Source organism: Oncorhynchus kisutch, linkage group LG2, assembly GCF_002021735.2.
Source record: "Oncorhynchus kisutch isolate 150728-3 linkage group LG2, Okis_V2, whole genome shotgun sequence".
In the NCBI taxonomy this organism is placed as follows: Eukaryota; Metazoa; Chordata; class Actinopteri; order Salmoniformes; family Salmonidae; genus Oncorhynchus; species Oncorhynchus kisutch.
In genome coordinates this window covers 78,591,491-78,607,483 of record NC_034175.2, presented here as the reverse complement: position 1 = coordinate 78,607,483, position 15,993 = coordinate 78,591,491, and the positions used below count along the sequence as shown (strand labels likewise).

Below are 15,993 nucleotides of genomic sequence, written 5' to 3'. Positions count from 1 at the left end.
GGGGATCTGAACCATGTCTAGAGGCTGGGGGTCTGAACCAGGATGAGAGGCTGGGGGTCTGAACCATGTCTAGAGGCTGGGGTCTGAACCATGTCTAGGGGCTGGGGGTGAGAACCATGTCTAGAGGCTGAGGGTCCGAACCATGTCTAGAGGTTGGGGGTCTGAACCATGTCTAGAGGCTGGGGGCCTGAACCATGTCTAGAGGCTGGGGGTCTGAACCATATCTAGAGGCTGGGGGTCTGAACCATGTCTAGAGGCTGGGGGTCTGAACCATGTTTAGAGGCTGGGGGTCTGAACCATGTTTAGAGGCTGGGGGTCTGAACCATGTCTAGAGGCTGGGGATCTGAACCATGTCTAGAGGCTGGGGGTCTGAACCAGGATGAGAGGCTGGGGGTCTGAACCATGTCTAGAGGCTGGGGTCTGAACCATGTCTAGGGGCTGGGGGTGAGAACCATGTCTAGAGGCTGAGGGTCCGAACCATGTCTAGAGGTTGGGGGTCTGAACCATGTCTAGAGGCTGGGGGCCTGAACCATGTCTAGAGGCTGGGGGTCTGAACCATATCTAGAGGCTGGGGGTCTGAACCATGTCTAGAGGCTTGGGGTCCGAACCATATCTAGAGGCTGGGGATCTGAACCATGTTTAGAGGCTGGGGGTCTGAACCATGTCTAGAGGCTGGGGGTCTGAACCATGTCTAGAGGCTGGGGGTCTGAACCATGTTTAGAGGCTGGGGGTCTGAACCATGTCTAGAGGCTGGGGGTCTGAACCATGTCTAGAGGCTGGGGGTCTGAACCATGTCTAGAGGCTGGGGGTCTGAACCATGTCTAGGGGCTGGGGGTGAGAACCCTGTCTAGGGGCTGGGGGTGTGAACCATGTCTAGAGGCTGGGGGTCCGAACCATGTCTAGAGGTTGGGGGTCTGAACCATATCTAGAGGCTGGGGGTCTGAACCATGTCTAGAGGCTGGGGGTCTGAACCATATCTAGAGGCTGGGGGTCCGAACCATGTCTAGAGGCTGGGGGTCTGAACCATGTCTAGAGGCTGGGGATCTGAACCATGTTTAGAGGCTGGGGGTCTGAACCATGTCTAGAGGCTGGGGATCTGAACCATGTTTAGAGGCTGTGGGTCTGAACCATGTCTAGAGGCTGGGGGTGTGAACCATGTCTAGAGGCTGGGGGTCTGAACCATGTCTAGAGGCTGGGGATCTGAACCATGTCTAGAGGCTGGGGCTCTGAACCATGTCTAGAGGCTGGGGGTCTGAACCATGTCTAGAGGCTGGGGGTCTGAACCGTGTCTAGAGGCTGGGGGTCTGAACCATGTCTAGAGGCTGGAGGTCTGAACCATGTCTAGAGGCTGGGGGTCTGAACCATGTCTAGAGAATAGGGGTCTGAACCATGTCTAGAGGCTGAGGGTCTGAACCATGTCTAGAGGCTGGGGGTCTGAACCATGTCTAGAGGCTGGGGGTCTGAACCATGTCTAGAGGCTGGGGGTCTGAACCATGTCTAGAGGCTGGGGGTCTGAACCATGTCTAGAGAATAGGGGTCTGAACCATGTCTAGAGGCTGGGGGTCTGAACCATGTCTAGAGGCTGGGGGTCTGAACCATGTCTAGAGGCTGGGGTCTCCTAAAAAAAGGCATGACTGATATTTGTTCATGAGTTTCATGTCTTAGCTGGGGCTGTACACACACACACCATGAACATCTATACTGACATCAACACAGCTTGGTCCTCACACAACCTCACCGTTCCCCACAGGAGTTGATTTACAGTGTTAGCTAAAGCACTTACAATAACACTATTGTGTTCCTGTATTAACCCCAGAGGGTTAAGAGAGATCAGTAAATACTCCCAGTCCAATTAGTGTGCTGAGAGACGGAGACAGAGGAGACAGCGCCCCCTAGGGGACCGGAGTCCTAATGACGTGAGGTGACCTGAGGTGCTGCCGGAACCACATCAGATAAATAAATCTGAAGTCAAACACCAACTGGAACACGATGGACAAATAAATACACACCTACATCAATCACCTAGCAACGACCAATCAAAAAAAAGACCTGCGTCAAACTGTCTACTACACATCTTAGCTAACTGGTCTGCTACTAGATACAGTTGGAACCACAATGGATACATCAACACCTACCTTCTCAAACTTCTCCTTGGAGACCCCCAGACGGTTCACACATTAGTTTCACCCCTGAATTAGCTCGCCTGATTCACCTAATCAAGGGCTTGATAATTATTTGCTATGGAAAATATAAAATCTACAGAACGGCCGGGGGTCCCCGAGGAGAGGTTAAAACACCTGCCTTAGTCTACACCTCGAGACTATAGATGAATAAATATCTAGGTCTACCTACTAGACCACAACTATCAAACACCTATCACCTAGAGACTATAGATGAATAAATATCTAGGTCTACCTACTAGACCACAACTATCAAACACCTATCACCTCGAGACTATAGATGAATAAATATCTAGGTCTTACCTACTAGACCACAACTATCAAACACCTATCACCTAGAGACTATAGATGAATAAATATCTAGGTCTACCTACTAGACCACAACTATCAAACACCTATCACCTAGAGACTATAGATGAATAAATATCTAGGTCTTACCTACTAGACCACAACTATCAAACACCTATCACCTCGAGACTATATAGATGAATAAATATCTAGGTCTAACCTACTAGACCACAACTATCAAACACCTATCACCTAGAGACGATAGATGAATAAATATCTAGGTCTTACCTACTAGACCACAACTATCAAACACCTATCACCTAGAGACTATAGATGAATAAATATCTAGGTCTACCTACTAGACCACAACTATCAAACACCTATCACCTCGAGACTATAGATGAATAAATATCTAGGTCTTACCTACTAGACCACAACTATCAAACACCTATCACCTCGAGACTATAGATGAATAAATATCTAGGTCTAACCTACTAGACCACAACTATCAAACACCTATCACCTAGAGACTATAGATGAATAAATATCTAGGTCTTACCTACTAGACCACAACTATCAAACACCTATCACCTAGAGACTATAGATGAATAAATATCTAGGTCTACCTACTAGACCACAACTATCAAACACCTATCACCTCGAGACTATAGATGAATAAATATCTAGGTCTAACCTACTAGACCACAACTATCAAACACCTATCACCTAGAGACTATAGATGAATAAATATCTAGGTCTAACCTACTAGACCACAACTATCAAACACCTATCACCTAGAGACTATAGATGAATAAATATCTAGGCCTTACGTCAAACACCCAGCGACCAAGTCTGTGTTCAAATTAAAATGGTTCTATGCTTAATCGATCAGCCTCTCATTCACAAACCCCCAATTAACATTGTTCCTCTAACGCTCCCTCTCCCTCTCTCTTTCTCCCTCGCTCTCTTTACCTTTCTCCCTCGCTCTCTCTCTCTTTCTCCCTCGCTCTCTTTACCTTTCTCCCTCGCTCTCTCTCCCTTTCTCCCTCGCTCTCTCCCTTTCTCCCTCGCTCTCTCTCCCTTTCTCCCTCGCTCTCTCCCTTTCTCCCTCGCTCTCTCCCTTTCTCCCTCGCTCTCTCTCCCTTTCTCCCTCGCTCCCTCTCCCTTTCTCCCTCGCTCCCTCTCCCTTTCTCCCTCGCTCTCTCTCCCTTTAGCCCTCGCTCTCTCTCCCTTTCTCTCTCCCTTTCTCCTTCACTCTCTCTCCCTTTCTCTCCCTTTCTCCCTCACTCTCTCCCTCTATCCCCCTCTCTCTCTCCCTTTCTCCCTCGCTCTCTCTCCCTTTCTCCCTCAATCCTTCCCTCTATCCCCCTCTCTCTCTCCCTTTCTCCCTCGCTCTCTCTCCCTTTCTCCCTCACTCTCTCCCTCTATCCCCCTCTCTCTCTCCCTTTCTCCCTCGCTCTCTCTCCCTTTCTCCCTCTATCCCACACTCTCTCTCCCTCTCTCCCTCTCTCCCTCACTCTCTCTCCCTCTCTCCCTCTCTCCCTCACTCTCTCTCCCTATATACTTCCCTCTATCAATTTCTCTCTCTCCCTCTATCCCTCACTCTCTCTCCCTATATACTTCCCTCTATCCCTTTCTCTCTCTCCCTCTATCCCTCACTCTCTCTCCCTATTTACTTCCCTCTATCCCTCACTCTCTCTCCCTCTATCCCTCACTCTCTCTCCCTCTATCCCTCACTCTCTCTCCCTATTTACTTCCCTCTATCCCTCACTCTCTCTCCCTCACTCTCTCTCCCTCTATCCCTCACTCTCTCTCCCTATATACATCCCTCTATCCCTCACTCTCTCTCCCTCTATCCCTCACTCTCTCTCCCTCTATCCCTCACTCTCTCTCCCTATATACATCCCTCTATCCCTTACTCTCTCTCCCTCTATCCCTCACTCTCTCTCCCTATATACATCCCTCACTCTCTCTCCCTCTATCCCCCACTCTCTCTCCCTCTATCCCCCACTCCATTAATCTCCCTCTTGCTCTCCCCCTAAGCCATCCGTTCAGTTCTGGTGACCCGACAGAGCTCCTCTACCCAGGGCTCCCAGTAAACTGCTTGGCTTCTAACGGGTCTTAAACTGGCTTAACTCTAGAGATCATGATGTCACAGAGCTCTGCTGAGTACTCTAGAGATAATGATGTCACAGACCTCTGCTGAGTACTCTAGATATCATGATGTCACAGAGCTCTGATGAGTACTATAGAGATCATGTCACAGAGCCCTGCTGAGTACTCTAGAGATCATGATGTCACAGACCTCTGTTGAGTACTCTAGAGATCATGATGTCACAGAGCTCTGCTGAGTACTCTAGAGATCATGATGTCACAGAGCTCTGCTGAGTACTCTAGAGATCATGATGTCACAGAGCTCTGCTGAGTACTCTAGAGATCATGATGTCACAGAGCCACAGACAACACCAGAACCCAGAGGTAAACACAACTCAGAGTGTTAATTGGCTCTTGAGGGAAAAATAGAGGATCAGCACAACTTAAGAAACAAATAACTATTTCTTATTCACCATCATAGTGACTTATACAGAGAAAATGAAGTAGCCTCGTGATTATATGATCTACTTATTATCAAACTGGAAACCTGGAAGTTCTGAGTGAAGTTAGGAAGTGGACATAATAATAGTATGACTGAATGAGAGAGAGAGAAGAGGGATGGAGAGAGAACAGGGATGGAGATAGAAGAGGGATGGAGAGAGAAGAGGGATGGAGAAGAGGGATAGAGAGAGAAGAGGATTGGAGAGAGAAGAGGAAGAGAGAACAGGGATGGAGAGAGAAGAGGGATGGAGAGAGAAGAGGATGGAGAGAGAGGAAGAGAGAAGAGGGATGGAGAGAGAACAGGGATGGAGAGGGAAGAGGGATGGAGAGAGAGGAAGAGAGAAGAGGGATGGAGAGAGAACAGGGATGGAGAGAGAACAGGGATGGAGAGAGAAGAGGGATGGAGAGAAGAGGAAGAGAGAAGAGGGATGGAGAGAGAACACCTTTCTGTCATTCCTTCCCCTCCATCTTTGTCATGCCTTCCCCTCCACCTTTGTCATTCCTTCCCCTCCTACTCTTTGTCATCCCTTCCCCTCCACTTTTCTGTCATGCCTTCCCCTCCACCTTTGTCATTCCTTCCCCTCCACCTTTGTCATGCCATCCCCTCCACCTTTGTTATGTCTTCCCCGCCACCTTTGTTTATTTATTTATTTATTTAACCTTTATTTAACCAGGTAGGCAAGTTGAGAACAAGTTCTCATTTACAATTGCGACCTGGCCAAGATAAAGCAAAGCAGTTCGACAGATACAATGACACAGAGTTACACATGGAGTAAAACAGACATACAGTCAATAATACAGTATAAACAAGTCTATATACAATGTGAGCAAATGAGGTGGGAAGGGAAGTAAAGGCAAAAAAGGCCATGGTGGCAAAGTAAATACAATATAGCAAGTAAAACACTGGAATGGTAGTTTTGCAATGGAAGAATGTGCAAAATAGAAATAAAAATAATGGGGTGCAAAGGAGCAAAATAAATAAATACAAATTAAATACAGTTGGGAAAGAGGTAGTTGTTTGGGCTAAATTATAGGTGGGCTATGTACAGGTGCAGTAATCTGTGAGCTGCTCTGACAGTTGGTGCTTAAAGCTAGGGAGGGAGATAAGTGTTTCTAGTTTCAGAGATTTTTGTAGTTCGTTCCAGTCATTGGCAGCAGAGAACTGGAAGGAGAGGCGGCCAAAGAAAGAATTGGTTCTGGGGGTGACTAGAGAGATATACCTGCTGGAGCGTGTGCCACAGGTGGGAGATGCTATGGTGACCAGCGAGCTGAGATAAGGGGGGACTTTGCCTAGCAGGGTCTTGTAGATGACATGGAGCCAGTGGGTTTGGCGACGAGTATGAAGCGAGGGCCAGCCAACGAGAGCGTACAGGTCGCAATGGTGGGTAGTATATGGGGCTTTGGTGACAAAATGGATTGCACTGTGATAGACTGCATCCAATTTGTTGAGTAGGGTATTGGAGGCTATTTTGTAAATGACATCGCCAAAGTCGAGGATTGGTAGGATGGTCAGTTTTACAAGGGTATGTTTGGCAGCATGAGTGAAGGATGCTTTGTTGCGAAATAGGAAGCCAATTCTAGATTTAACTTTGGATTGGAGATGTTTGATATGGGTCTGGAAGGAGAGTTTACAGTCTAACCAGACACCTAAGTATTTGTAGTTGTCCACGTATTCTAAGTCAGAGCCGTCCAGAGTAGTGATGTTGGACAGGCGGGTAGGTGCAGGTAGCGATCGGTTGAAGAGCATGCATTTAGTTTTACTTGTATTTAAGAGCAATTGGAGGCCACGGAAGGAGAGTTGTATGGCATTGAAGCTTGCCTGGAGGGTTGTTAACACAGTGTCCAAAGAAGGGCCGGAAGTATACAGAATGGTGTCGTCTGCGTAGAGGTGGATCAGAGACTCACCAGCAGCAAGAGCGACCTCATTGATGTATACAGAGAAGAGAGTCGGTCCAAGAATTGAACCCTGTGGCACCCCCATAGAGACTGCCAGAGGTCCGGACAGCAGACCCTCCGATTTGACACACTGAACTCTATCAGAGAAGTAGTTGGTGAACCAGGCGAGGCAATCATTTGAGAAACCAAGGCTGTCGAGTCTGCCGATGAGGATGTGGTGATTGACAGAGTCGAAAGCCTTGGCCAGATCAATGAATACGGCTGCACAGTAATGTTTCTTATCGATGGCGGTTAAGATATCGTTTAGGACCTTGAGCGTGGCTGAGGTGCACCCATGACCAGCTCTGAAACCAGATTGCATAGCAGAGAAGGTATGGTGAGATTCGAAATGGTCGGTAATCTGTTTGTTGACTTGGCTTTCGAAGACCACGGTAGGATAGATATAGGTCTGTAGCAGTTTGGGTCAAGAGTATCCCCCCCTTTGAAGAGGGGGATGACCGCAGCTGCTTTCCAATCTTTGTGAATCTCAGACGACACGAAAGAGAGGTTGAACAGGCTAGTAATAGGGGTGGCAACAATTTCTGCAGATAATTTTAGAAAGAAAGGGTCCAGATTGTCTAGCCCGGCTGATTTGTAGGGGTCCACATTTTGCAGCTCTTTCAGAACATCAGCTGAATGGATTTGGGAGAAGGAGAAATGGGGAAGGCTTGGGCGAGTTGCTGTTGGGGGTGCAGTGCAGTTGTCCGGGGTAGGAGTAGCCAGGTGGAAAGCATGGCCAGCCGTAGAAAAATGCTTATTGAAATTCTCAATTATGGTGGATTTATCAGTGGTGACAGTGTTTCCTATCTTCAGTGCAGTGGGCAGCTGGGAGGAGGTGTTCTTATTCTCCATGGACTTTACAGTGTCCCAGAACTTTTTTGAGTTTAGTGTTGCAGGAAGCAAATTTCTGCTTGAAAAAGCTAGCCTTGGCTTTTCTAACTGCCTGTGTATAATGGTTTCTAGCTTCCCTGAACAGCTGCATATCACGGGGGCTGTTCGATGCTAATGCAGAACGCCATAGGATGTTTTTGTGTTGGTTAAGGGCAGTCAGGTCTGGGGAGAACCAAGGGCTATATCTGTTCCTGGTTCTAAATTTCTTGAATGGGGCATGTTTATTTAAGATGGTTAGGAAGGCATTTAAAAAAAATATCCAGGCATCCTATACTGACGGGATGAGATCAATATCCTTCCAGGATACCCCGGCCAGGTCGATTAGAAAGGCCTGCTCGCTGAAGTGTTTCAGGGAGCGTTTTACAGTGATGAGTGGAGGTCGTTTGACCGCTGACCCATTACGGATGCAGGCAATGAGGCAGTGATCGCTGAGATCTTGGTTGAAGACAGCAGAGGTGTATTTAGAGGGCAAGTTGGTTAGGATGATATCTATGAGGGTGCCCGTGTTTAAGGCTTTGGGGAGGTACCTGGTAGGTTCATTGATAATTTGTGTGAGATTGAGGGCATCAAGTTTAGATTTTAGGATGGCTGGGGTGTTAAGCATGTTCCAGTTTAGCTCGCCTAGCAGCACGAACTCTGAAGAGGGGGGCAATCAGTTCACATGGTGTCCAGAGCACAGCTGGGGGCAGAGGGTGGTCTATAGCAGGCGGCAACGGTGAGAGACTTGTTTTTAGAGAGGTGGATTTTTAAAAGTAGAAGTTCAAATTGTTTGGGTACAGACCTGGATAGTAGGACAGAACTCTGCAGGCTATCTTTGCAGTAGATTGCAACACCGCCCCCTTTGGCAGTTCTATCTTGTCTGAAAATGTTGTAGTTTGGAATTAAAATATCTGAATTTTTGGTGGTGTTCCTAAGCCAGGATTCAGACACAGCTAGAACATCCGGGTTGGCAGAGTGTGCTAAAGCAGTGAATAGAACAAACTTAGGGAGGAGGCTTCTAATGTTAACATGCATGAAACCAAGGCTATTACGGTTACAGAAGTCGTCAAAAGAGAGCGCCTGGGGAATAGGAGTGGAGCTAGGCACTGCAGGGCCTGGATTCACCTCTACATCGCCAGAGGAACATAGGAGGAGTAGAATAAGGGTACGGCTAAAAGCTATGAGAATTGGTCGTCTAGAACGTCTGGAACATAGAGTAAAAGGAGGTTTCTGGGGGCGATAAAATAGCATCAAGGTATAATGTACAGACAAAGTTATGGTAGGATGTGAATACAGTGGAGGTAAACCTAGGTATTGAGTGATGAAGAGAGAGATATTGTCTCTAGAAACATCATTGAAACCAGGAGATGTCATTGCATGTGTGGGTGGTGGAACTAATAGGTTGGATAAGGTATAGTGAGCAGGACTAGAGGCTCTACAGTGAAATAAGCCAATAAACACTAACCAGAACAGCAATGGACAAGACTGATTGACATTAAGGAGAGGCATGCTTAGTCAAGCGATCAAAAGGGTCCAGTGAGCGGAGAGGTTGGCCGGGGATCACGGGGATCTAGACAGCTAGCCAGGCCATCGGCAGCAAGCCAGCATAGGATGGAGGTCTGCTGTTAGCCACCTCTTGCGTTCCGTCAGTAGATCAGTGTGGTTCCGTGTGGTAGAGGGGACCAATCCAAATCACACAACAACAACAAAAATAAAAACAATAGATATAGCCATAGAGGCCCAAGAAGAAAACATAATAATAATAAAAATAAATCAATTGTCCGATTGTCTATTCAGATAGCGGCCGGTAAGACAGCTAACGGTTAGCAGGCCGCAGATGGACGTTCAGGCAACGTCGCGACGGAGGAGCCAGCCGGACAACTCCTTCGGGTAGACAACGTCGGCAGTCCAGCCGTGAAGGCCCGGTGGGGCTCCGCGTAGGCAGCAAAACGGGTCCGGATCGGTGACTGCAGCCCAGCAGTGATTGACGGAGCCGGCTAGCTCCGGAATAATTGATGTTTGCTCCGGAATCAACGAAGGCCGATAGTCACACGGATAGCAGCTAGCTAGCTGTGAGATCCGGGTATGAATGTCCAGAGAGCAGTCGAAATCCAGGGACATGAGAGAAAAATTGGTCCGGTATGTTCCGTTCCGAGCCGCGCTGCGCCGTACAGAACTGGCGATAGATTTTCGAGCTAAAGGATAGCTGATGACCACAAACCGTGGTTAGCTGAATACTAACGATTTGCCAGTAAAGAAGCTAACTAGCTTCTGATTAGCTTCTGACTAGTTTCAGGCTAGCTTCTTGGAGTTTCTGGCTAGCTTTGTCATTCCTTCCCCTCCACCTTTGTCATTCCTTCCCCTCCACCTTTATCATTCCTTCCCCTCCTTCTTTGTCATGCCTTCCCCTCCACCTTTGTCATGCCTTCCCCTCCACCTTTGTCATGCCTTCCCCTCCACCTTTGTCAATCCTTCCCCTCCACCTTTCTGTCATGCCTTCCCCTCCACCTTTGTCATGCCTTCCCCTCCACCTTTGTCATTCCTTCCCCTCCTACTCTTTGTCATTCCTTCCCCTCCACCTTTGTCATTCCTTCCCCTCCACCTTTGTCATGCCTTCCCCTCCACCGTTGTCATGCCTTCCCCTCCACCTTTGTCATTCCTTCCCCTCCTACTCTTTGTCATTCCTTCCCCTCCACTTTTCTGTCATTCCTTCCCCTCCACTTTTCTGTCATTCCTTCCCCTCCACCTTTGTCATTCCTTCCCCTCCACCTTTCTGTCATGCCTTCCCCTCCACCTTTGTCATGCCTTCCCCTCCACCTTTGTCATTCCTTCCTCTCCACCTTTCTGTCATGCCTTCCCCTCCACCTTTGTCATTCCTTCCCCTCCACCTTTGTCATTCCTTCCCCTCCTTCTTTGTCATGCCTTCCCCTCCACCTTTGTCATGCCATCCCCTCCACCTTTGTTATGCCTTCACCGCCACCTTTGTCATTCCTTCCCCTCCACCTTTGTCATTCCTTCCCCTCCACCTTTGTCATTCCTTCCCCTTCACCTGTGTCATTCCTTCCCCTCCACCTGTGTCATTCCTTCCCCTCCACCTTTGTCATGCCTTCCCCTCCACCTTTGTCATGCCTTCCCCTCCACCTTTGTCATGCCTTCCCCTCCACCTTTGTCATTCCTTCCCCTCCACCTTTGTCATTCCTTCCCCTCCACCTTTCTGTCATGCCTTCCCTTCCACCTTTGTCATGCCTTCCCCTCCACCTTTGTCATTCCATCCCCTCCACCTTTATCATTCCTTCCCCTCCACCTTTGTCATTCCTTCCCCTCCACCTTTGTCATTCCTTCCCCTCCACCTTTGTCATTCCTTCCCCTCCACCTGTGTCATTCCTTCCCCTCCACCTTTGTCATGCCTTCCCCTCCACCTTTGTCATGCCTTCCCCTCCACCTTTGTCATGCCTTCCCCTCCACATTTGTCATTCCTTCCCCTCCACCTTTGTCATTCCTTCCCCTCCACCTTTCTGTCATGCCTTCCCCTCCACCTTTGTCATGCCTTCCCCTCCACCTTTGTCATGCCTTCCCCTCCACCTTTGTCATTCCTTCCCCTCCACCTTTGTCATTCCTTCCCCTCCACCTTTGTCATGCCTTCCCCTCCACCTTTGTCATTCCTTCCCCTCAACCTTTGTCATTCATTCCCCTCCACCTTTCTGTCATGCCTTCCCCCCCACCTTTGTCATGCCTTCCCCTCCACCTTTGTCATGCCTTCCCCTCCACTTTTCTGTCATGCCTTCCCCTCCACCTTTTTAATTCCTTCCCCTCCACCTTTGTCATTCCTTCCCCTCCACCTTTGTCATGCCTTCCCCTCCACCTTTGTCATGCCTTCCCCCCCACCTTTGTCATGCCTTCCCCTCCACCTTTGTCATGCCTTCCCCTCCACCTTTCTGTCATGCCTTCCCCTCCACCTTTTTAATTCCTTCCCCTCCACCTTTGTCATTCCTTCCCCTCCACCTTTGTCATGCCTTCCCCTCCACCTTTGTCATGCCTTCCCCTCCACCTTTGTCATTCCTTCCCCTCCTTTCTGTCATTCCTTCCCCTCCACCTTTCTGTCATTCCTTCCCCTCCACCTTTCTGTCATGCCTTCCCCTCCACCTTTGTCATTCCTTCCCCTCCACGTCTCACTCCACCCTCTCCTCACCCTCCTGCCCCCCCCCCTCTTCTAGTTTCAGGAAGCCTTGACTCACTAGGTGACAGGAGCATCACACAGAATCCAGGCAAAATGTCCAACAAACACTCCCTTAGAGCTGTGTCAGTGTTCTGGAACTCCCCCTTAACATTCCATCAACAGAGAGGAAGGGAGGGGACAGAACACTGACTGGGTGTGAAACATCCATTTCCTGGCTTCTTCACTCCTCCTATTATATCAACTTCTGTCTCCTTTGTCCTCTTCCTGTTCCACTGCTTTCTGTTTGTGTGTTCATTCCACATTAACCTGAGTTGTTTTGGTGGTTATTTTCCCCATTCTTCCCCACACTCCTGCTGCTCCAGTCAACCAAAGAAGAAGAGACTCGGTGGAAATCTGTCCTTTGGACTGACGAGTCCAAATTTGAGATTTTTGGTTCCAACGGCCATGTCTTTGTGAGACGCAGAGTTGGTGAACGGATGATCTCTGCATTTTTGGTTCCCACCGTGAAGCATGGAGGAGGTGTGATGGTGTGGGGGTGCTTTGCTGGTGACAGTGTCAGTGACCCCACCTTCCATTTGTTTTTACACTGCTGCTACTCGTTGTGTATTATCTATGCACAGTCACTTTACCCCTACCTACATGTACAAATTACCTCGACTAACCTGTACCCCCACACATTGACTCAGTAATGGTACTCCCTGTATATAGCCTCATTATAGTTATTTTATTGAGTTACTTTTGACTATTTTTACATATGAAAATATTATAGAAAATATATTATTTTTTACATATGAAAATATATATAAAATATTATATATTATGGCCTGGGCCTGGCTCCGTAGTGAGTGGGCCTATATCCTCCCAGGCCCACCCTTGGCTGAGCCCCTGCCCGGTCATCTGAAATCCATAGATAACGGCCTAATGGACTTATTTAAACTGACTGATTTCCTTATACGAACTGTAACTCAGTAAAATCATTGACATTGTTGCGTTTATGTTTTCTGTTCAGTATACATGGACTTCTGGTATGATCTGTCATCCGTCACGTGTGTGACGGATGAGGTGTGTGTGTGTGTGTGTGTGTGTGTGTGTGTGTGTGTGTAAGACAGTAAGGTTGTGTGTATACAGTGTGCCTGGTATGTACCATCATTTCTGGACTATTAAGCGCACCTGAATATAAACCGCACCCACTGAATTATAAAAAAAATTTTATTTTGTACATAAATAGGCCGCAGGTGCCTACCGGTACATTGAAACAAATTAACTTTACAGCTTTTAAACGAAACACGGCTTGTAACAAAAACGTAAAAAATAGAGGTAAACAGAATTAAACAGTAGCCTACCAAGACAGTCATTGGTCACTATCTTCCTCCTGCTGTGCACTGGAGGTAAACAGTAGCCTACCAAGACAGTCATTGGTCACTATCTTCCTCCTGCTGTGCACTGGAGGTAAACAGTAGCCTACCAAGACAGTCATTGGTCACTATCTTCCTCCTGCTGTGCACTGGAGGTAAACAGTAGCCTACCAAGACAGTCATTGGTCACTATCTTCCTCCTGCTGTGCACTGGAGGTAAACAGTAGCCTACCAAGACAGTCATTGGTCACTATCTTCCTCCTGCTGTGCACTGGAGGTAAACAGTAGCCTACCAAGACAGTCATTGGTCACTATCTTCCTCCTGCTGTGCACTGGAGGTAAACAGTAGCCTACCAAGACAGTCATTGGTCACTATCTTCCTCCTGCTGTGCACTGAAACCACTGAAGTCATCTCCTTCGGTGTCAGAGTTGAATAGCCTTTAAAACTGGTTTGGGCCTGTCGTTGGGTTAGGGTATGGTATGGTAGGGTAGTTACAGTAGGGCTGGGTTAGGGTATGGTATGGTAGGGTAGTTACAGTAGGGCTGGGTTAGGGTATGGTATGGTATGGTAGTTACAGTAGGGCTGGGGTACGGTATGGTAGGGTAGTTACAGTAGGGTTGGGTTAAGGTATGGTATGGTAGGGTAGTTACAGTAGGGCTGGGTTAGGGTATGGTATGGTAGGGTAGTTACAGTAGGGCTGGGTTAGGGTATGGTATGGTAGTTACAGTAGGGCTGGGTTAGGGTATGGTATGGTAGGGTAGTTACAGTAGGGTTGGGTTAGGGTATGGTATGGTATGGTAGTTACAGTAGGGCTGGGTTAGGGTATGGTATGGTATGGTAGTTACAGTAGGGCTGGGTTAGGGTAGGGTAGTTACAGTAGGGCTGGGTTAGGGTATGGTATGGTAGGGTAGTTACAGTAGGGCTGGGTTAGGGTATGGTATGGTAGTTACAGTAGGGCTGGGTTAGGGTATGGTATGGTAGGGTAGTTACGGTAGGGTTGGGTTAGGGTATGGTATGGTAGTTACAGTAGGGCTGGGTTAGGGTATGGTATGGTAGGGTAGTTACAGTAGGGTTGGGTTAGGGTATGGTATGGTAGGGTAGTTACAGTAGGGCTGGGTTAGGGTATGGTATGGTATGGTAGTTACAGTAGGGCTGGGTTAGGGTAGGGTAGTTACAGTAGGGCTGGGTTAGGGTATGGTATGGTAGGGTAGTTACAGTAGGGCTGGGTTAGGGTATGGTATGGTGTGGTAGTTACAGTAGGGCTGGGTTAGGGTATGGTATGGTATGGTAGTTACAGTAGGGCTGGGTTAGGGTAGGGTAGTTACAGTAGGGCTGGGTTAGGGTATGGTATGGTAGGGTAGTTACAGTAGGGCTGGGTTAGGGTATGGTATGGTGTGGTAGTTACAGTAGGGCTGGGTTAGGGTATGGTATGGTAGGGTAGTTACAGTAGGGTTGGGTTAGGGTATGGTATGGTAGGGTAGTTACAGTAGGGCTGGGTTAGGGTATGGTATGGTATGGTAGTTACAGTAGGGTTGGGTTAGGGTATGGTATGGTATGGTAGGGTAGTTACAGTAGGGCTGGGTTAGGGTATGGTATGGTAGGGTAGTTACAGTAGGGTTGGGTTAGGGTATGGTATGGTATGGTAGTTACAGTAGGGCTGGGTTAGGGTATGGTATGGTATGGTAGTTACAGTAGGGCTGGGTTAGGGTATGGTATGGTAGGGTAGTTACAGTAGGGCTGGGTTAGGGTATGATATGGTAGGGTAGTTACAGTAGGGCTGGGTTAGGGTATGGTATGGTAGGGTAGTTACAGTAGGGCTGGGTTAGGGTATGGTATGGTATGGTAGTTACAGTAGGGCAGGGTTAGGGTACGGTATGGTAGGGTAGTTACAGTAGGGTTGGGTTAGGGTATGGTATGGTAGGGTAGTTACAGTAGGGCTGGGTTAGGGTATGGTATGGTAGGGTAGTTACAGTAGGGCTGGGTTAGGGTATGGTATGGTAGTTACAGTAGGGCTGGGTTAGGGTATGGTATGGTAGGGTAGTTACAGTAGGGTTGGGTTAGGGTATGGTATGGTAGTTACAGTAGGGCTGGGTTAGGGTATGGTATGGTATGGTAGTTACAGTAGGGCTGGGTTAGGGTAGGGTAGTTACAGTAGGGCTGGGTTAGGGTATGGTATGGTAGGGTAGTTACAGTAGGGCTGGGTTAGGGTATGGTATGGTAGTTACAGTAGGGCTGGGTTAGGGTATGGTATGGTAGGGTAGTTACAGTAGGGCTGGGTTAGGGTATGGTATGGTAGGGTAGTTACAGTAGGGCTGGGTTAGGGTATGGTATGGTAGTTACAGTAGGGCTGGGTTAGGGTAGGGTAGTTACAGTAGGGCTGGGTTAGGGTATGGTATGGTAGGGTAGTTACAGTAGGGCTGGGTTAGGGTATGGTATGGTAGTTACAGTAGGGCTGGGTTAGGGTATGGTATGGTAGGGTAGTTACAGTAGGGCTGGGTTAGGGTATGGTATGGTAGTTACAGTAGGGCTGGGTTAGGGTATGGTAGTTACAGTAGGGCTGGGTCAGAGTATGGTATGGTATGGTATGGTAGT

At 48.2% G+C, this 15,993-nt stretch overlaps 1 protein-coding gene across 3 annotated transcripts in view; it reads right to left on the bottom strand.

Moving 5' to 3' along the window:
* LOC109886741 (partitioning defective 3 homolog B) overlaps positions 1–15,993 on the bottom strand; it is a 174,008-nt gene that overhangs the window by 59,252 nt on the left and 98,763 nt on the right. The gene's annotated exons all lie outside the window — the stretch shown is intronic.